The 19,192-nt window shown below is 41.8% G+C and overlaps 1 protein-coding gene across 3 annotated transcripts in view; it reads left to right on the top strand.

Annotated features, from left to right (window-relative positions):
* Positions 1 to 19,192, top strand: part of ANGEL2 (angel homolog 2) — a 1,508,489-nt gene that overhangs the window by 574,724 nt on the left and 914,573 nt on the right. The gene's annotated exons all lie outside the window — the stretch shown is intronic.

Here is a 19,192-nt window from a genome sequence, read left to right as displayed (position 1 = left end):
TAAACTCACTCTTCCTCCTTTCGAACTAGCTGCTACTGCAGATTTAAAATTCCTTTCTTGGAAAACAGCTTGCCATCACTTCAGCAAGAAGGGTATCTGAATTACAGTCTCTTATGGCAGTGGAGCCTTTCATCATCTTTCATGCAGACAGGGTGTCCCTCAGGACCAATCACTCTTTCATGACAAAGGTGGTATCAAAGTGTGGCCTTTAATCAGTCCATTCATTTGCCAACCTTCTTTCCTAATCCACAGAACAAAGGGGAAAGGATACTGCACTCCTTAGATGTGCACCAACTTAGATCGTACTTGGACAGGACTAAACCTCAAAGGAAATCTGAACAATTGCTGGTGGCAGTTTGCCGCAGGGACAGAGGGGAAATCTATATCAAAGCAAAACATTTCCAAATGGATAGGCCATTGCATTCATTACTGCTGTAAGCACCATGGAAAACCTATCCCACAGGGGATCAGACCCCACTCAAACAGGGCTGCATCTACCTCTACAGCCTTTCTCAGAGGAATACCTACCAGGGACAGCCTAGAAGCTGCTACCTGGAGTTCTGTACATACTTTCATCAAGCATTACCATTTGCCAATTTTCTCCAAGTCCAGAGCTGGCTTTGCCACTGCAGTTTTGCAGGGCCTTATAGCTGGCCCTAATGCTATCTAAATTCCTCCTCCCATCCTTAGCTTTGGGAATCTACCCAAATGTAATGACTGCAAAAGTGAAACACAAAGAACATAGTACAGTTGTGTACACTTACCATAAATGTAGATGTTCGAGTTTATTCACTGTTGCAGTCCTGGATGTCCGTCAAGGATGCATCTGCAGTCCTAACAAATGGGTTGTCCTGGCCTCAGGCAGCCCTTCGGTCGGCCGGATTCCAAAGTCTGGGTCTGGCCTCGGCTGATGTCGCACTTCACCCGACGTCATAGCTGCAGTTCTTCGGGTATAAAGGCATCAGCCGACGCCATTTTCCCCAGTCTTTCTTGCCGCGTGGCGCCCGAAGCAGAAGCTGTTCGCAAGTGCCGGTCGGTCAGAACCAGAGATTGCTACTACCGAAGACTTCTAAAAAGCTAAGTACCCCGTTGGGGACTCTTTCTTGCCTCAGCCGATGTCAGAAAAAGTGAATAACTGTTTAACTTGTGGGAAACAAATACCTCATAAAGATTTCCACTCTTACTGCCTACCTTGTTTAGGCCCAGACCATGACGTAGCAGCTTGTCTAGCCTGTGCTTCCTTCAACCGACGGACACTTAGACGTCGGTCGGAGTTTGCAGAGGAGTTTTTCGGCTCCGCTTTTGCTTATATCATGCCGTCGGAGACTCCGACTTCACATTTAGCTAAAAAGCGTCAGGAAAAGGACCGACACTTGCGGTCCGCGGTTTCGGCCAAAACCGCGGTTAAGCCAACCGTGAGTGTCTCGGTTTCGGCTGAAGAGTCTGCGGTTCTTCCTTCGGCCGAAAGCATGCCTCCTACTACCGAGGCCTCTTCCAGCATGGCTGAATCTGCTACTAAAATTCCACCTGCTCTTACAGTTTCTCAGGATTTATCAGATACTATCCCCCTAGATGTATCTACTCCTGCACGTGGAGCTGCTAGGCCCCCTGCATCCATGTCAATTAAGGCTTTTGCCAGGGCTAAAGCAGCTAAATCTTCAAAGGCCGTGCCTACTAAAGCCCCCTCTCACAGGCCTAGCTCTAGTACTCAAATGCTTAGTCTAGCAGAGGATCTCATTTCTTTGATCAGGGGAACCCAGTCTCACCCTGACAGGGCCTCTCACCCCCCTCCAGAGAAGAGGCCTAGAGCAGAACCCCCTGAGCCAGTTTCTACTGATTACTCCTCAGATGATTCAGAAAATACAAACCCTCCTGAGGGCCCTTATTCTCCATATGAGGACTCTGATGCAGAAGACTCCATTCCTTCTGCCTCTCCTCCCGAGGAATTTTCTTTTGGGGAAACCTTGCATGCTATGAGGGAACAATTTCAATGGCAGGGCCAGGATTTTTCAGACTCTAGGAAAAGGCTTAGGACCTTTTTGCATTTGCCACAGCATAGGCCTTTAGCCATTCCTCCAGTACTTACAGTTGTGGATGATGCATTTAATGATGCTTGTACTGCTCCTGATTCACTTCCTCCGGCCCCTGCTAAGCCCGATAGATACTACAGGGTTCCGGACACCCATTATCACTTGTATAAGGCTCCTTTTGCAGATCCTGAAACTATTTCACAGGGCCCCAAGGCTGTAGCAGCTACCTCTGCCAAAAACCCCCTCCCTCTGAAAGGGAATCTAGGGCCTTAGAGATGGGGTAAAAAAGTTTATACTTCTGCTACTCTTTCGGCTAGGGCCTTAAACTGTCAATTCCACATGATTCAGTATCAGGAATTTATGTTAGATCAGTTAACTAAAAAACTGTCCTCGCCTGAACCTTTGGACCGAAAGTCTCTTCTAGAAATGGTACATAACATTCAGCAGGTCAGTAATCATTCCTTAAAATGCGGCTATGATGCACTGGAGGCTTCCTTTAGATCAGCTATGACTGGTACAGTGATCAGAAGGCATGCATGGTTAAAAGAGCAGTCCTTACCAGACCATGTAAAATCAAAGCTCCTAGATGCTCCCATGGATAAGCACAATTTATTTGGCTTCCCTGCACAGCAAGTGCTGAAGAAGGTGGAAGAGAAAGCAAAATCTGTCCAGACAGTCAATGATTTCTTCAAAAAGAACTGGATACCAAACCAAGGATCCACAACAACAATCCAAACACACGAAAATCCACCACAGCAATACAAGGAAACAGCTACACCATACACGAAGCGAAATCCTTTATTACAGCAAGGTACAGACTAAGCGCTTTCACCAGTAAACTGGTATCCTCAGAGTCTGTTCAAACACTCTTGCTTCCATGTTAAATACTTGGGAATGTAGTTTTTGTATTTAACATGGAAGCAAGAGTGTTTGAACAGACTCTGAGGATACCAGTTTACTGGTGAAAGCGCTTAGTCTGTACCTTGCTGTAATAAAGGATTTCGCTTCGTGTATGGTGTAGCTGTTTCCTTGTATTGCTGTGGTGGATTTTCGTGTGTTTGGATTGTCAATGATTTCTTACAGGTCCAGCCACCAAGGTTTAGTAGGAACTGGCCTTCCAAGAATTGGTCCTTTCCAGACACCACCAGAGCACAGAGAGGCAGGAATAGGCGCCCAAGAGGCAGAGGTCAATCCAGAGGTGCCTACCGGGGACGTCAGTGGCAGCCTAACAACCAGCGAAGTACTGCCACAGATCCAACCACTACCACTTCCACAGGACAATCACAGTGACTTGGCTCTGAAACCGCCTACCAGGGAACAACTAGAAGCACCCTTAGGCGGAAAGTTAGCCTTATTTTCAGTAAACTGGCATTACATTACAGGAGACAAATGGATCTTACAGACAATAGACAAAGGTTACAGGTTTCACTTCCATACTCTACCAAGGAAGAGAGGAATGCCAAACCTACCTCCAAATCAAAAGACAAACGCTCTACAACAAATAGACCACTTAATAAGGATGAAAGCTATAGAAAAGGTACCGTCTATGGAACAAGGGCAAGGATTTTACTCCAGACTTTTCCTGGTGCCAAGAAAGGAAAACCAATGGAGACCTATTCTCGACCTGTCCGCTCTGAACACATATCTCATTGTTCCAAAATTCAAGATGCTGACCCTACAGCAGCTTCTTCCCATGCTGGGCAAGGAGTCTTGGCTGGTGACTCTGGATCTCAAGGAGGCATACCTGCACGTCCCCATACGACCAAATTGCAGAAGATACCTCAGATTTCTTGCAGGATCAGAGCATTATCAATTCTCAGCATTGCCTTTTGGCTTATCTACTGCCCAGAGTATTCACGAAATGCCTGGCATCAGTAATTGCTCATTGCAGGCTTCAGGGAATTCAAATTTATCCATACCTGGACGACTGCCTGTTACAAGCGGACAGCAAAGACAAATTAACAAAAGATTTGAAAAAGGTTATTCACCTGCTGCAAGCCCTGGGATACACAGTCAACACAAAAAAGTCAAGGCTGATACCATCCCAAAGGATAACCTTCCTGGGTGCAGAACTGGACACATTAAACCAGATGGTATTCCTCACAGCAGAAAAACAGAAGCAGCTACCACTCTATTTCATGGCATTAACAATGCAGAACCAGCTTACAGCAAGGAAAATCCTGCAAGCCTTGGGTTACATGGCATCCTGCATAATATTAATTCCACATGCCAGACTACATATGAGGAAGTTACAATGGTACCTGAGGAATTTATGGTCTCAGCACAAGCACAGCCTAGAAACCCAAATTCCAATAATTCCATGCCTGAAGCAAGAATTCCAGTGGTGGGCCCAGGCCTGTCAATTGAACAAAGGGCTGCCCTTCCACAGGCCTCACCCAAGCCAGACTATCACCACGGACGCCTCAGACCTCGGTTGGGGCACACATGGTGGACAAGTGCATACAAGGCTTATGGACTCAAGACCAGATGAACCTACACATAAACCAAAAAGAGATGCTGGCAGTAAAACAGGCAATTCAGACATTCAGACCATTTCTTCAACAGGGTCATTTGCTGATAAGGACGGACAACACCATAGTTATGTGGTATATCAACAAACAGGGAGGCACACATTCATATCCTCTGTGTCGGATGGCAATGGACCTCTGGAATGTGGCCCTGAGCCTCAACATTCAGCTCCAAGCCATATTTGTGCCAGGAAAAGAAAATATACTGGCAGACATCTTAAGCAGAACCACCACGGATGCCCACGAATGGATGCTGCATCCAGACATCTTCAAAACCATCACAAGGAAATGGGGACAACCAGAAATAGACCTGTTCGCATCCCCACACAACCACCAATTGGAAAAATTCTGCACAAGGACATACCACCCACTTGCTTGGAAGGTGGACTCCCTATCCTTCAGTTGGGAAAACCTGACAGCATATGCATTCCCACCTCTTCCTTTGATGCACAAAGTGCTACTGAAGATCAAAGAAGATCACCCGAGGATCATATCGATTGCTCCAGATTGGCCGAGGCAACATTGGTACCCGCTACTGAGGAGTATGTCCCGGGAACACGCATGGCCTCTACCCCTACTGCCTCTACTGCTAACACAGAACAAATTCAAAATCCTGCATCCAAACTTGAAAACACTGCAGCTAGCTGCTTGGAACATTACATAAGGAAAAATAACCCAGATTTATCTCAAAGGGTTAAGGACATTATCTTGGAGGCTCGCAGACCCTCAACAAGGAAAACATATTCAGCAAAATGGAAAAGATATCTCATTTGGAGTGCAACAAAAGGAGTGGAGGCATCACTGCCAAACATAGCTAACATCCTGGAATACTTAGCAGAGCTTTTCCACAATGGTCTGTCTTACTCCTCCATTAAGATTCATGCATCAGCAATTTCAGCAGAATACAACATGGATCCTCCAGTCTTTTCTCAACCTCTACTCAGGCAGTTTCTCAGAGGAATTAAAAATGTAAAGCCACCAAGGAAACCACCATTGCCTACTTGGGACTTGAACTTTGTGTTAGAAAAATTGACACTACCCCCTTTTGAACCAGCAGCAACAGCAGAATTACAGTACTTATCTTGGAAAACTGCATTCCTGCTTGCAATCACTTCAGCTAGAAGGGTCTCTGAATTACAGGCATTAATGGCAGTACAGCCCTTCCTTATCTTCCATCAGGATAGAGTGTCCATGAGAACTAATCCTACCTTTATGCCGAAGGTGGTCTCCAGGGTATCATTAAACCAAGCAATACACCTACCAACATTCTTCCCCAACCCGCAGAACAGGGGGGAAAGATTGCTGCATACCTTGGATGTACACAGACAATTGCGCTACTACCTGGACAGAACCAAGAACAATAGAAAAACTGACCAGCTTCTGGTAGCATATGCAACAGGAATGGAAGGAAAAGCAATTTCAAAACAGACAATCTCAAAATGGATAGGAAATTGCATTAGATTTTGTTACTCTTTTCATGGAAAGGCAACTCCAGAAAACATCAGACCTCACTCCACAAGGGCTACAGCCACTACTGCAGCTTTCTTACGAGGAGTGGCTACCAAAGACATTTTAGAGGCTGCTACTTGGAGCTCCGTGCATACATTTGCAAAGCATTATAATCTGCCTTTATACTCCAGATCCCGAGCAGGTTTTGCCACTGCTGTTTTGCAAGGGATCTTAACTACACCATAAAACTCTTAGTGCCTCCTCCCCCAGTTTGGCTATGGTATTCTACCCATTTGTTAGGACTGCAGATGCATCCTTGAAGGACATAGTACAGTTTTGTACCTACCATAAATGTAGATGTCCGAGAGGTATGCATCTGCAGTCAGGATTACCCACCCTCCTTCCCCTCTGTGGTACTCCTAGGGTATTTGCCCATCTTGTAGCTAGCTGGGGGAATCTATTATGGTGTATTTGTTTGTATATATGTATATACATGTTTATTTCTATTTGCTCTCTATTGTTTGGAAACATTTGCATTTATGCAAATTTAGCCTTCCTAGAGGGCACCTGGCATCTGGGGCAAGAAACACTGAGGAAAATGGCGTCGGCTGAAGCCTTTATACCCGAAGAACTGCAACTATGACGTCGGGTGAAGTGCGACATCAGCCGAGGCCAGACCCAGACTTTGGAATCCGGCCGACCGAAGGGCTGCCTGAGGCCAGGACAACCCATTTGTTAGGACTGCAGATGCATACCTCTCGGACATCTACATTTATGGTAGGTACAAAACTGTACTTTACCCTCCCTCCAGCCCCCTGACTTTTTTTGGCTATACCTCTTCTCTCCTTTTCAATGCTTAAAAGCTTTTTGGTGTATTTGCTTTTTTGTTTGAGGTATAACCTTGTAGATTTATAGATTTAATTGCTTCCCATTAGGGGGGCATCTGACATCTGGGGCAAGAAAAACTGATGTAATGAGAGCTGCATGTTTTATACCCCCTGACGACATGACGTCGCGGAAGAAGAGACAGCAACCGATGTAGGACCCAAGACTTTGTTAATCAGGCCTTCTGAGGGCTACTGCAAGCAGATAACCCAAATGTAATGACTGCAACAGTGAATACACTGGAACATCTACATTTATGGTAAGTGTACACAACTGTACTTTCTGTCTCATTTTTTGATATTAACATACCATCAGAATTTGCAAAGAAAACTTTCTTGTTTCAAAACATGTATTCGTGGTATGATCATTGGAATAAACTTCATTTCTAGATTTAAGACTGAAAACTGCTCTTGAGACAATTTACAGCCATGTAAATTTACAACACTATTATAGTCCTTATTACAATAGTCACTGCTGTCTACCTTTTTTGTTAAAATGCTGCTGGGCCCCAGACAACTGATGTGCAGCTCCTTTATTATAACCATATAACCCATTCCTTGCTTGTTTCCAATTGAAATGTTCTTTATTATTCCCCCCTTCATTCTGAAAACGTCATTCATGTTCTACAGGTTGTTCAGCTGCCGTTAAATGGGGTTATTCATTATCCTGGCCTGTACTAAGTTCTGTTCCCCTCAGAAGATGCGAAAGAGACTGAATGACTCTTTTTTAAAACTTCCCTGTTTGCGTGACTGTTTCTCATACTGCTGATTGGCCGGGAAGACAAAAGCCCACCCATTTTCATAATCTCTAATGTCTCTTAATTTTGTTTTTTTCTGTTCAGACAGTTCATTTTCTAGGATTTTGACTTCACATTTACATTCTCCATCAAACTTTCTAAATTACAAGCATTCAGAGAGCTCAAAATCTCTGCTGACAAGTTCTGGAGCTCTTTTTTCAGTTTTTGTAGTTTAAGTTGGTCACACTCAATTAAGATAGAAATCCAGTCTGTAACACATCTCTGGGCTGCTGCAACCCATCAGTCACAGAACATTTTGTCAGAAACATTATTAATATCAAAAGGATGACTAGGACTCTTCATAAAATGGACACCCCTAGATGTTATATTTAGCTCCATAGAACGCTGTAAGCCAAGAATATAAAATGTACCTTAGTCTCCTTCTGCAACAGACATTCAAATTTATCACACAACTCCCTAATTTCTGAAGGAACTGAATTAAAAGTTTGTCCCAGCACAGAAAAAGGATTGTTGGAACATTATTGCTTCTCCTCTACACACTGGTCAAAAAATAGAAAGTCTTAGGTTCCACAACTCTGTTGTCATGTACTGAATGGATGTATTGTTCCATTGTCCTCTGTGAACCAGATGAAATTTCAGAAGTGCCTATGACTGCCAAAATAGAAACTGCATCTTCTCAAAAAACACATGGAATATTATTACTAGGATCTGTAGGATCTGTAGATTCTGGCAAAACTGTGCCAGGAGGACAAAATACTAAACCTGGGAGACAGCAATGTGTTTGTGGAGAATGATTACTCATTGTACACCAGGCAAAAGAGAAGTAAATTCATCCTATTGTTCAGAGAATGTCGAGAAGCAGATGTGAGAGTCAAATTGCTGTAACCAGCTGTCCTTAAGGTATTCTTCTCTGGAGAGACAAAATCGTTTTTTGATTAAGTGCATGCTAAGGATGAAATACAAAGGTTTGTCCAACAAAGTGAGCTATAAAACAGAAGGAGAGATGCTGCTTCTTGTTCCTGTGGTAATAAGACCATAGAGAAGACTGCACCTGTGAAACCTTTTCCAGTATTTCAACAGAAAATTTTGTTGAGAAGGAAGGGAGCATGAGAGTTGACTAGAAGATTCGAGAGTATGAAGGAAATGAAGCATAGACACATTGGGCAATGGAGAAGAACAGTAATAAAACCAGTAGTTTAATATGGGATTACAGTGCATTAATTATATTTGTGAAATTTGACAAAAGAAAGAACTCTGGAAATATTGGACTTTTTCAAAATTTGTTGGATTTGTGGGGGACCTGTGCTGCACTTCATATCATTAATGTTTCAAAAAATGTTTTGGGGAGGGGAAGAGAAGGGGAGAAAGCTAACTTGTAAGTAAAAAAAAACCCTTTATTTTCTTAACAGTACTGTATTTGTGTTGCATGGTTTAGTTTGCATGCCATTTTTAAATGTAATGGGGATTGTAAACAGGTGGTGGTGTTTATTTACTCCCCTCTTCTCTGTTTCTTCTTATACAGTTTTGAGAAATATAGGCAATGATAAAAAGGAGGCTGGTTAAAAAGGCACGGCAAAGTTGAAATTAATATGCCTTTTTCATTCTTGCATGGGGAAATGACTGGATTAAGGACCTTGGCTTGATTAGTTTTAAGAGAAATCAAGTAAATGAAAAAGAATATTGAATAGGCTTTTTTTTAGCAAATGCGTGTATACTAAGTAGCAATTCTGTAGCCGGACTTCATGTCTCCATGGAGACAATCTGATAAAGAGAAACTGGAGACAGTCTGGTGGAAGGGGATTGGCTGAGGGAAAAGGAAAAAAAAAGAAAAGATAAATTGGCTAAGACATAATGTTCTCTGGAAACAGTGATTTTCCCAGCTGAGAGAGCTTTAAAGGTAATACAAAATCAATTAGACTTGATGTCAAGTTTTCTCCGTTTTTTAAGTGCAGTGGGGATACTAATATAAAGAGGTGCTTTTGATTTTACTTTTTCTGCCTTTTTCCTCGCTTTTTCATTGTTCATTTTAAGAAATGTAGGCACTGTAATCAAAGCAGAAAGGGGAGGAAGAGAAAGGCAGCGAGGAAGGGTTTATTTAAGAGAGTGTGACAAAAGAAAAGTTAGTGTTCTTTTTTTCCCAAGCTTGCATAGGGAAATGGCTGGGTTAAGACCCTAGGCATCGTCCAGTCACAAGTTTATTGAAGCATGTAAATGAAAAAGAACATTGAATAACATAAGGCTTTTTTTCTGGTAAACAAGATACCTTTAGCAGTTTTATGTCTGGTTTGCATGTCACTAGAAGACAATTTGATAAAGAGAAATGGTTTGGAGAAAGTGTTTACTGAAAGCATTCAAATGTTTTCTCAGCTGGGAGAGCTATAAAGATGGACAAAATCAAATAGCACTTACTAATAGCAAAGGCTGTACCATGCATCTTATCATGACTAACCTTTCTTTTTGGATAACTCCAGCCTGTCTGTGTGGCTATCAACTTAATAACTTTTGTTCTTGCTAGGAAGCAAAAACTTCAACATTTGAAGATGTACATAGCTTGTGTATTATTAAATTAATAGATTTTGGGGAGGAGTGGTTTGTTCTGTTTAATGGCTTTCAAAAATGTATGATGTGGCATAGGTGCAAATGGATATGACATGAAACAACCATCTAAAAGATCAACCTGCCAAACAGTATATGCATGTAACACAAAAGCTGGAACTAAACATTTAGCAAAAAAGCAGTTAGACATGCAAGGTGGTAATAATAACTTTATAAGAACATGATGCTTTCTGTAATTCATTCTGAATGGTCTTACAGATAAATATAAAAAAAAGAGTAGTGAACTATATTAAACATGTAGAGTGCAAATAGCTATGCTACGTTAGAGACCTGGAATGAACTGAACATGTGAATTTGATAAAGGTTTTCAGGATGATTATTCAACAAAATATCTGGGGCAAAGGAAAAGAGGAGTACTTATATTTGCAAGAGGAGCTTCAATAGTAATAGAAGAAGAAAAAAAAGATAATGAAAGATAAATAGTACTAAGGGGCTACTGACTAGGGAGGAGGATTGCAGTGGCACACATTTACATTCCACCTAAAACTGCTATAATGGAACTTAAGAAAATTCTGAGAGAAATAATCAGCTTTCAGCAAGGAATATTACTTATAGGCGGAGACTGGAATTTGGTTTGCAACAGTGAAGATGTGTCTGTGGGGCCTGGAAGGGAAAATATAACAAAGGAGGATAGATTTTAGAAGAAATTTATGAAAATGTTTGGGATAGGAGATGTGAATTCAGTTCTAGGAGTTCAGAGTGAATTTACATATTATTCACAGAGATACAAAAACTGGGCAAGGCTAGATAGATTGTATATCTCACAGGAACATTTGTATGTAATTGCAGGTCTTAAAACACACCCATTAACTATTTCAGATCATGTGGCAAAAATAACTAAAAAAAACAATGTATGAATTAAAAACGAGACACTGGCACTTTCCCACCTATTGGTAGAAAAGAGGAATTTAAGGAATGGGTTTTGGAATTAATTCAGGAGGTACTAGAGAAAATCGAATTTTCTTCTGAAAATATAGCTAGAGAGTGGGATAAATTAAAGTGAAGTTTAAAACTAGAGTGGAAATAAAAGGAGGAGAGATATGGTTAAGAAGTAACAAATTAGTTAGAGGGACTGACAAGTATTGCAAAACAGGGGGAATCTCTCAGAACAAGAAAAGGAACAACTGCAGAATGCTAAACAGAAAATAGGGGATTACCTGTATAATATGCAGAAGTTTAGAAAGATTGCAGTTAAGCAACTGTTTTTTTTTTGATAATTCTAGAGCACAAAAACATTTAGCACAATCACTCAGGCAACAGAAAGTGGAAAGTGCTTTCACCAAGCTGAGGGAGCCTGTAACAAGAAAGATAACGAGATCCTGTAGAAGTATTAGAAATATTTCAGAAATTTTATGAAAGTTTGTATAAAGCAGAGACATATCAAAGTCAAGAAAAGCTACAAATGGAAATATTTATGAAAGAATTAAATATGGCAAGGTTAGATTTAGGTGAGGCTCAATTACTAACAGGATAGGCAGAGATGACATAAAAATGGCTATGTATAATCCAGCTACAGGAAAGTTCCCAGGAATAGATGGTATTCCTGTAGAAGCTTGGAAGCTAGGAGGCAAAAAACTGATAAAGATCTGTAAGTTTTTGTTTAACAGTATTTTAAGAGGAGGAAAAATATCAGCATCCTGGAAGAAGGTGGTGGTAACGGTAATACCTAAGGAGGGCAAAGATCCATCAGATCCAGCTTTATACAGGCCCATTTCAATACTAAACTATAATTAATAGTGTTTGTCTATAATGGTTAAAAGAATAACAAAAGTGATACCAAAATTGATAGATATGGATCAGTGTGGTTTTGTGGAGGGGGAGCTAAACATTTGACACTATTAGCAAAACATTGATAATCCAGAGAAAATGGAATCTAAGAAAATACCACTTTTAGTGGTGGGTGTTGATGCAGAGAAAGCATTTGACAGAATAGACTTGGGACTGTGTGAGCAGGGCAATGGAAGCATTTGCTTTCTCTTATACAATTATAAGGTTGATTAAGAGTATATATCAGGAATTGGAGGTGAAAATTAAAGTGGATACGGTCCTGTCTGATAACTTCTGCTTGAGTAGAGGAATCAGGCAGGGTTGTCCGCTTTCCTCTTTGTTGTTTGCATTATATTTAGAACCATTGACAAAGAAAATAAGGAACTCAGAAATTCAAGGTATGGTAGTCAGGAAAAGCTGGTTCTATTTACAGATGATATTTTATACATAAAACCAGAAAGGGACATTACAATGTTGTGGAACATTTTAGGATTAAGATAAGTTTCAGATCTTCTAGGGATACAAAATTAATGTAGCTAAATCAAGGCAATAGCAGTAAATTATGTACCCACACACACATTGGTCCAACAGTACATATTTGTGGGAACATGATAAAATGAAGTATTTAGGAGTATGAATTAGAAATGACTCTGTTGTTGCAGCTAAGTATATGTGGGAAGAGACTAAACAGAAGATAATACAAAAATTGAGAAATTGGAAGCATTGTTATATGGATACTAAGATACAAGAATTAAAATGTTTTAGTCCCTTTAGTCTTATACACAGGTCAGGCACATTTTTATCAACCAGAGGAGAAGCTGTGGATATCAATTAAAAGAATTCATAGGTGTGTACTAGGCTAATGGACTTGGAGCCTTTACAAGCCTAGCCCATAGAAGTGCCCTGGCATTGTGCCACCCAACGTTAGTTCCCAGTGCCTCTGTCAAGTAGAGCCACTGGAGTGATCCCTGTGGTGAACTTTCTATTACCCATCCACTCATCAATATTACTCTTTAAGAGGGACAGCAAAGTGCTCTGCTTTGCATATATGGGAAGTCTGTTCCAGAGCATGGGCAGTCTCTGGGTGAGGAACCTGTCCCTCTAGCATGTTCTGTTGATTATGGTAATGAGGTTGAGGTCTTTGGAGCGTGTGATGCGGAGGGATTGGGATTTCTTTAGATGTAGCATTTCTAAGAGAGCTGGGTCAGACATGGCTTTCTAAGTCAAGCAGAGATCACCTCTAAGGCGATATGAGACAGAGAATAGCTTGAGTCTTTTGAGTCTGTCCATGTAGGACGTGTTTAATGCCTAGGATTCTGTTTGTGAGGTACTTCTGTGGCCTCTCCAGCTGTTGCAGGTACCAAATGGGGCATTATACTCTATGGTTTAATGAGGGAAGAGTAGAGAGAGACGATAACCTCTTTCTTCCCGGATGCAAAACCTTTGGTAATGAGATGTGCCCCATAGAAGGACTTTTTGACCACAGTGTCAATGTGGTGGTTGAAGGAGAGGTTGCTTTCAACCTGTATCCCCAGATCTCTTATAACGCCTTCAGTGTTCAGTGCGTTCCCATCTATGTTGTAATTTGTGGGAACTGAGTTTTTACCAAAGGGGATGATGACGCATCTTTTAGCGTTAAGCTTAAGGCCATGGTTTCGACACCAGTCATTGGTCTCAGCCTTTCTGTAGGATGTCTGCATCACTTGGGAAGTTGATTGTGGCTCCCAGCTTGCAGTCGTCTGTGAACTTGATCAGCCAGAGTCCCTTTATGTTGGCTTGGACTTCTGAGAAGTAGATGCCGAACAGGAAGGGACCCAGGACCAATCCCTGTGGGACTCCACTCGTGACTGGTTGGCAGTCTGACTTGGAGTCTGCTACTTTTCAGACTGTGTGTTCTATCTCTGAGCCAGTTTGCAACCCACCTAGTAATATAAGGGTTGATGTCTAGTTTGGTGAGTTAATCAGTAATTCCCGAGTGAGGAATCGTACCAAAGGCCTTGGCCAGATTGAGGTAGGCTGTATCCTTACCTTATCTTATCCTTACCTTTATCCACAGCCCTGGTGACTGACTCAAAAAAGTCAACCAGGTTGAGCAGGCATGATCTCCCTTTCACAAAGTCAGATTGCGTGGGGTCTAGAGATTGGATATTTCCTATATCTTTGTTAATCAGGTCCATGATGATGCGCTCTATAGCTTTACATATCAGACTTGTCAGGGTGATAATGGGGCCATAATTCCCAGGGTTTGTAGTCGCTCCTCCTTTATGTTGAGGGATGACTGTAGCATTGCGCCATTTGGTAGGGACAAAGCCTGAGGTGAGGCTGTGGCTGAACAGGGCACACAGATGTGATGCCAGTTTGCTTTGTAGTTTATGTAGAACACAGCCAGGGATATTATCGGGTCCCATGAAAGTGTATTCTTGGCTTTGGACAGTGCAGCTTGAACCTGTGTTGCAGTAATGCTGGGTGCCTGGCATTCTTCCGGTATTGTGATTGTTCCTGGGGGGGGAGCTAAAATTGGCACTGAATCTGTCTGCCAGTATGTTGGCAATGTCTGTTGGCACAGTATATGAGGTACCATTGTGCAGTAACTCGGAACAAATCTGGGTATTGCCGTGGAGGTTCTTGATATAGTTTTAGAAGGCTTTGTGATTGTTTTTAGTGTCTGCTGCTGTTCTGCCTTCATGGCTGGCTTTGGAGGATTTGATGAGGGATCTCAGCTTTTTGTTGAGGCTAATAAGGGAGTTTTTCCAGTCTTGGGACTTACCTTTTTCTGCAACAGTTTCCTCCTCCTGTTGTAGAGTTTATTAATGGCAGGGGACCACCAGATTGGCTTCCTTTTCTTGGAGGAGAGCATTTTGGTTCTGTTGGGTATGGGTAGTTCCGTGCATTTATGTACATGTTTGTACAGTGCATTCATGTATGATTCGGCAGTCATGCAGCTATTTTCCATTGGCATGGGTGCCTTGAAGTTAGCCACCTCTGTTTTTAGGAGCCCAAAGTCAGCTTTGGAGGAGTTTTTCAAGGTGGTTACCTTTGCAGGGGTGTGTGGGTAAGATGTGGTTTTCCATGGTGATTAGTTTATGGTCGGATCTGACCAGGGAGAGACTTGACTATTGGTGTAGAGCAGTGATCACCCATGTTAGTAATAACCAGATCAAGGGTGTTGCTTCCTTAAGTGTGGGTTGGAATGTGCTAGTCCAGGGCATTGGAATTGATGAATTCCAGGAAGTGTTGGGTCAGTGTATTGGTGCTTGAGTATTTTTTCCAGTTGATGGAGGAGTAGTTGAAGTCTCTTAGTATGAGAGTGTTGGGTTGGACCTTGATAAAGTCCAGGGTGCGTAGGAACGTGGAGTGAGAGTCTAGGGACATGGTTGGGGACCTATAGCAGGCTATGACCTGGATCGCCATCTTACCCAATATTAGTGCTACCTGAAGTATCTCGGATGCATTATGCTGGGATACTAGTCTAGAGGTGTGCATATCCTTTATGAATATGGAAACACCACTGCCTTTTGAGCTTCGGTCCATGTTTCAGGGCTGAAAGGTGTGGAATGAGTTATAGCATGGTAGCGCAAAGGGTGCTTTCTGCCGCTTTAAACCAGGTCTCCATTACAGCACGGATGTCTATGTTCTCCATTTTGAGGAGTGCTTCAAGTGAGTGCATTTTGAGATTTAGACTTCTAGTGTTGAGCAGCATGACCCTCAGATTGCATTTATTTATAGCTGTTACAGTGGTAATTTGGTCTTTGGAACACCGCCTAAAAAAGGCACTATAGGTGTGGCAAAAGCCTTGGCCAGTACCAGGAAACCCAGGGGTGACAGATGCAGGCCATCTCTGGCAAAGTGTGGAGGTCTTTCAGTCATGTCATCCCAAGCAGACCAATACCAGATCCCCTTAGAATGACACCAGAAACTTAGTCAGCTGTTGAAGTCGATCATTTTTTTGTTTGTACTACGGTATCATTCTGGGTGACGGCAGGATAATGCTCAGGGCTAGGGTCACATAATCCAAGAACTTCACCAGGTCTCTTTTCATGTAGTGCAGGGAGATGCATCTCAGGTCATTCACACCCACATGAACAGTGACAGAGTCGTACTTGTTGTGGAGTGACCTGAGTACGTGTGCTATGTCGGATTCTGGTGCCTGATAGACAGCTGACCATTACCTTCATTTTATTCAACCTAGTGTGTGCCTCACTGTTGAGTCACGATTAGTGTATTGGACAAGGTGTTTAGCCTTAGGGGTTAGGTTGAGGGGGGCACACTGTGGAGGTGAGCTGTGTGTCCTGTGTTGTGGTGGTTGAGTGTGTTTCTGTCTTGGAGGTCTCTGTTTGGGTAAATTTCTATTGAGAGCCTCCGCGAAGGTGGGTGTGTGGTTTGTGTTTTTATGTGAGAGCTGTGATGGTGGGTGTTCTGGAGGGCTGTGTGTTTCATGTGGTGTGGTGCAGGTGTTGACCTTCTGAAGGATTTTGTCTGGGAAGTGAAGACAGCAAGGTCAAACGAGATAAGCTTATTCTTCCAATAGAGCAATACTGATTAGGATTACCCAATTTGAGGTGGTATTTTAAAGCAACACAGTTAAGGCTGTTATACATAGCATAAGCAGAAAGCTGTAATTCAAAGTAGAAAGGAATGATGATGATGATACAGGGAAGAAGTACAAAAAATAAGGAGAGATTGGGATTTTGGATGCAGACTCTTTTAAGGAGAAAACAAAAATCATACAGAGTATTACATTCATAAAATAGCAGGGAGTATTCTAAGAGGTAAACCAGCATAAAAATGGAGAAAAGAGATTCTGCCAATAGGGATGACTGTGGTTAGGGATACATATAATAGGCAAAAAGTGGCTGGAATTTATTGGAGAAAACTGGCAAAGGAATCAAGGTATTGGGAGAAAATAGCTAGAAAGGTAATACAATGGGAAGAGGTCAAAAATTTATTTGGACTGCAGGTTAGAGATTGCCTTCCTATCCAGGAGTGATATCAAAGTATAAACAAAGAGAAAGAAGTAGGGGGCTCCTAAATGAAAGACCAGCACTGGTAGAGTTTTTATTAGAATCTAAGACAGAAGCTGCCGTTAAAGGAATAATTAGTAAAGCATATAAAATATTGCATGATAATTATAAGAATCAATCAGAGGAGCTTAGAAAGAAGTGGAAAGAGAGATTGGATAAGCAATTCACAAAGAGCCAGTGGGGGATATATGTGTATATCCCAAACTTGCAGTAAAGTCTAGAAGATTTAGGATCTTTTCCTGGAAGTGTTTATATAGGTATTTTTATACCCCAAGTAGACTTCAAGGAATTTTTCCTCAGGTGGATAGAAAATGTTGGAGATATGATAGGGAAAAGAGGAGGTGGCTGGGAATATATATTTTTGGGAGTGTAATGAGCTGGCAAACTTTGGGGATTCACTTTAGACTGCTCTATCAGAGATCCTGGGAGAGCAGATCGGATTGACTGGGGAGGTGATTATTTTGAGCTGTGATACAGAATCGGAGTTGCCTAGAATTAGTAAAGCCTTGCTGAGTCTAATTATGATGACTTCCAAAAAAAGTAATTACTGGAGAGTGGAAAGCAAAGTCTAGACCAACTTTACTAGAAGTAGTGAATATAGTAACACAGATAAAACAACTGGAATTGGGATCCTTAGAAAAGGGAAGGAGCAAACTATGTAGAAAAAATAGGAATTGTGGGAACAATATATGCAGAGAAGAAACGAGGTTTAAGAGGCAGGATTTGAATGAGTCATATAATGCTTAACTGACAATGACTAGATAGATTATAAGTGATGTATAATAATTGCGGCTACAGTTGCTTCGTTGGTGTCTGTGATGTATAATGTTTGCATCTAAAGTGGTGTCATTTTGTTTGTTTTTCATTTGTATAAATGTAAGATTGCCTGTCTGTCAGATGATTTAATAGAGATATTTCTTGAAAAAAAAAAAACATTCAAATGCAAAGGCACACGCAAACACACACACAGTCCCTGTATATGACTCCCAATACTCCTCATCTCTCCCGTGGACCACCCAAGCACCATAATAGTTTGTGCCATTATGGCACATGTGTAGAATCCCTGTTGGCAAGTGTTTTCCCTACCCCCTGATCCCCATTATGATGTCTATGCCATTGTGTCACATTACTTCAAGTATCCGTGGTAACTAATGTTCCCCCCACCCCTGATCCATGTAGTGATGCCCATACAGTTACAGCACTTTACTTCAAAGTAACCCTGTTGTCTGGTGTTTCCCCCACCCCTGATTCCCCAAAGTATCCATGCCGTTATGGCAATTACTTCAAAGTATCCCTGGGTGGTTAATGTTTCTGTCCATCCCCGATCCCCTTAGTGATGTCTATGCCATTGAAAGCACTTGTTATTTGTATCCCTGTTGGCTAATGGCATCCCCCAATCCTGGTAGGTATTTGAACATGGCATTTTGGTGGTATTCAGTACTGTTTTGTGATGTGGTCAGCCTTGCTAATCTACACGGACAAGTGATTTCTTTAATCACTTGGCATGTAAATGCCTTCCTGAAGGTGGTTCCCAGGAAGAACATGACTAATTATCATATGCCTGTTCTATGTACTGCTTCCTTAACATTCAGAACGGCCACAGGGCCAGCCGTACAGTGCGCTGCATGTCTTTATGATGATGCATTTTGCAGCACTTTCTTCGGGCAGTTGCTGAATAACAAAAGTGTCAGCCCAGTCAGGGTTAGCAGCCATATTAGTAAAATGGTGTTGTGGGGCTTACTTTTGCATGCTAACCCAGCTAAACCTTAGAAAAACCTTTTCCTTAATGTTAAAGTAATCTAAATTTAGTGATACAGTTTCAGTTAACCAACTACAAAAAGAAACTGTGATATTTTTTATAGTTTATATGTTTTGTGTTTTTCAGTAAGTTCATTTTTAAAATGCTGGCATTGAGCACATATGTTTTGATGCATCTGCATTTCTGTGTGTCATCACAGACTGAAGCATACATACAAATACATAAGGTGTGTAGGTATGTATGTATATGTTGTTCTTCTTTCGGCTTTTCCTGGTTAGGGGTCGCCACAGCGGAACTCCGGTCTTCTAATGATTGGCAGTAGATTTTTTATGGGTGCCGAGGTGTCAGCTCTACACCCAACCTTCAGCAAAGGCATGGCC

This window comes from Protopterus annectens, chromosome 1.part2 (genome assembly GCF_019279795.1).
Source record: "Protopterus annectens isolate FY-2018-M chromosome 1.part2, PAN1.0, whole genome shotgun sequence".
Taxonomy (NCBI): domain Eukaryota; kingdom Metazoa; phylum Chordata; order Ceratodontiformes; family Protopteridae; genus Protopterus; species Protopterus annectens.
This window is presented reverse-complemented; position numbering and strand designations above follow the sequence as displayed.